This window comes from Cetorhinus maximus, chromosome 12 (assembly GCF_964194155.1).
Source record: "Cetorhinus maximus chromosome 12, sCetMax3.hap1.1, whole genome shotgun sequence".
NCBI classification, from domain to species: Eukaryota; Metazoa; Chordata; class Chondrichthyes; order Lamniformes; family Cetorhinidae; genus Cetorhinus; species Cetorhinus maximus.
This window is the reverse complement of record NC_135890.1, coordinates 57547714-57551646: the sequence shown is the minus strand read 5'-3', so window position 1 is coordinate 57551646 and position 3933 is coordinate 57547714.

Sequence of the window (3933 nt, the reverse complement as noted above, 5' to 3'; positions counted from 1 at the left end):
TATGTGTTTTAAGCATTTATTTCTTGGTAATTTTTAATAATTATTAATTAATTTTTATTAGTATTAATATGTTTACAATGGAATTGAATCCTTAACATATCCAGGATTATATTTTGGTTCTGAAATTTTTGGGCTCTGATTCCCTGAAAAACCGGGGTTGACTTTTATGAGGGAAATGAAAAATTATGTTTTTTTTCCAGACCAAACATAAGGGGGTCAACTTTTACACGAGATATATTTACTTTCTGTGATGAGCAAACACACCAATCAGGGAACAGGCTGCAGAAAATATGATCAATACGTGAAGTCAATTTAATAATAATAATATAAAGAAAGAACTTGCTTTTATATAGTGCTATACACAACCTCAGGATGTCTCAAAGCAATTTACAACCAATGAAGTACATTTTGAAGTGTAGACAGTGTTGTAATGGGAGAGATGAGGCAGCCGATTTTCACATGCCAAGATCCCACAATTAGCAATTAAAGAAATGGTGAAGGATCTGTTTTAGTGATGTTGGTTGAGAGAACTTCCCATGCTTCTTTAAGTTATGCTGATGGGATCTTTTACATCTACTGAGACGGCAGACTGGGCCTCGATTTAACATCTCATTCAAAAGATGGCATCTCCAACAGTGCAGCACTCCCTTAGTACTGCACTGGGAGGGCCAGCCTCAATAATGTGCTCAAGTGCCTGAAGGGAGGCTCCGATGCAAGAGTGCTACACAGTGATAAAGTAACACCTTCAATGTAGAAAAACATCCCAAGGTGCTTCACAGGGGCACAATCAGACACTGAGCCAAAACAAGAGAGGTAACTAAAACCTGATCAAGACATAGGTTTTAATATAGAATCAGTCTGAGTCTGTAAGTAATGTGGTTATCTCCTGAAGTTGTATGGATAATTCTCAATCAGTAATAACAGCTGAAAGAAGACATTCACAGAACCTATGACATGTTGAGAGATTCAACCATCCTTGTGTTATGGCACAGCCGATGGTAAATGCTGAGCTGTTCAAATTCCAAAGAGAAACATGAAACAACTGCCACAACTGTTTTGCAATTTGTATATATTTCAAGATGCGTGCCTTGAATTCAGTATTAATAAGACCACCGAGTCCTGTAGGTTTCTTATAAAACTAAATTAAACATTTATTAATAGAAGAAATGATTTTAAGTACATACATAGATCTACAAATTGCTACTATGATAACTTCTAAATCCCCTAGTTAATCTAACTCCCAGTTACACTTTTGTTAAGGCAACAGTAAGACACATAGATTTTAAAAGACCCAGGCAAAGAAACACGATATCCTGAACAATTCAATTCAAAGCGAGTTTTCTTAACTTCAGTTCTTTGTAGACAGCAACTTAAGGCTTAGATGCTGGAGGCTTTTCACACTTGTTAGATCTTAGAATGTCTTCCTTTGCTTGTAGCCTTCTCTCCTTTATCCATATTTTTCCCCTTTGAATGCAAATTCCATTGTTTCACTATGTCTTTGGACTTTACCTTTCTAATAATAAAAATCTCTCATAGTGCCAAATTTTACCAGTAATCTTTGGGGAAAATAAACACACTGTTTCTTATCTTCTCCTGGCTAGGTGAAACATTTCACCCCTCCTTTTGAATTCAAGCTAGTCTGGTTTATTTAAAATGCAAATGTCCCCTTTACACCTACTGTTACCTACTTAACATTTCAAACCGAGCTTATCTTCTGATACATCAAAGCCTTCAGACCACCTGCCTTTAATTCAAGTAAATCACACAATCACATACACACCCCATTATTACTCTACAGTAAATTCTAATAACACTACGAAAATTATTATACTTTCCTGACACTTGTGATGAGTAAATTAGTGCACAAGATGTTTGATCAAGGTGGACTATACAGCATCTGGCACAGAAACAGGCCAGTCGACCCAAGTTGTCAATGACTGTGTTTATATCTTGCAGAAGCTTCTTCCTACTCTAATAGCCTCTTCACACCCTGCCACTCCCATTGCTCTATTTCCTTTCCTTTTAAATATAAATCAAGCCTCCTTTTAAATGAATCAGCGCTCCCCACTTCACTACTTGGTGGCTTTGACCAGTGCAGGGTGTGTGATTGGGATTCTGAAGGCTGGCTGCAGGTGTGTTTGTGTGCCACTGACCTCTTGAATTACTTCCAAATTGGGGTTCATTTCTGGAGGAACAAAATACGAAAGGAGGGAGAGAGTGTTCAAATTATATACTTTGGGTTGACTACACTTGGAGCACCGTGTGCAGTTCTGCTCTCCATACTACAGGAGTAACCACAACAAACTGACAGAGAAACCTAACTAGCTCACTACTGTCCCTCAAGAAAGGTGACCTGCCACCTTTACCTGGCCTAGCCTACACGTGACTCTTCTCCACACTACATAATGGCCTCTGAAGTGGCCTAGCAAACTATTCGATTGTATAACAAATAACTTACTGGCAGATTCACCATTACCTTCTCTGGGCAACTAGGAGCAGACAATAAATGGACTTTGGCAGCAATGCCCACAACCTGAGAAGAAATAAGAAAAGTTGGTTAGCAGGGGAAAGCATGTTTGTGCCAGCTTTACTAGTTTAAACACTAGTCACCGCATTATAAACAGCTGGGGCTCCACCAGTCTTGTATTTCATTAACTTGAGCATGAAGTCTCTAAACCTAACCAGGATTGGCAAGTAGAGGGCACAGATTGATGATAATTGAGAACAAGGAGAGATGAGGAGACATTCATTTACACAGTGAGTTGTTCTGATCTGGAATGCACTGCCTGAAAGGTTGGTGGAAGCAGATTGAATAATAAATTTGAAAAGGAAACATTTTCAGGGCTTTGGGATAGAATAGGGAAGTGAGACTGATTGGAAAGCACTTTCAAAGAGCCGGCACACACACAATGGGCTGAATGGCCTCCTTCTGAACTGTACATTCTATGAGTAGCTCCGTCTCACCAGATAGAGAGCGAGTTTGGTTTCAGGTAAAGAGTGAGTCCTAATAAAAAGGCAGATAGAACTATACTGTAAACTTGAAACAGAAGGATGTAGCTGTTCAGAGAAGGTTTACAAAACTGATACCTGGTATAAGTAGGTTGTTTTATGAGGAAAGGTTGGACAGGCTGGGCTTGTATCTGCTGGAGTTTAGAAGAGGAAGAGGCGACTTGATGGAAACATATAAGATCCTGAGGAGTTTTGACAGGGTGGATGTGGAAAGGATGTTTCCTCTTGTGGTAGAATCTAGAACTAGGGGTCACTGTTTAAAAATAAGGGGTCGCCCATTTAAGACAGAGATGAGGAGAATTTTTTCCTCTGAGGGTCATGAGTCTTTGGAACTCTCTTCCTCAAAAGATGGTAGAAGCAGGGTCTTTGAATGTTTTTAAGGCAGAGGTGGTTCGATTCTTGATAGGCAAGCGGGTGAAAGATTATCGGGAGTGGGCAGGAATGTGGAGTTTAGGTTAAAATCAGACCAGCCATGATCTTATTGAATGGTGGTGCAGGCTCGAGGGGCCGAGTGGCCTACTCCTGCTCCTAATTTGTATGTTCGTAAAAAAAAAAGCATCTGGAAACACCCAACAGGACAGACACATTGTGGAGAGGACAGACACTGAAAAATAAAAGATGCAGGATCGCATGAATTGGATTTTAACTCAGCCTCTGGCTGCCTTCTGACCCAAAAGAGAATGTGCTGAGCACCCCATGTTTTCAACAGTATGCATTTTACCAATAATTGCCATCAAAAACAATTCCCTTGGGCTCCTTTCATCCTGTCTTCAAAAAGCTTCCCGGACGCCCTGTCTTTTTGTCCGAGTCTTCACTCTTTCTAATTTCTTTTACTTCAATTTCTACCCCTTCAAGAAACACAGGAACAGGAGGCGGCCGTTTTTGAAGATCACAGGGCAAGTTGGGAAGGCTGTTTAAAAACAC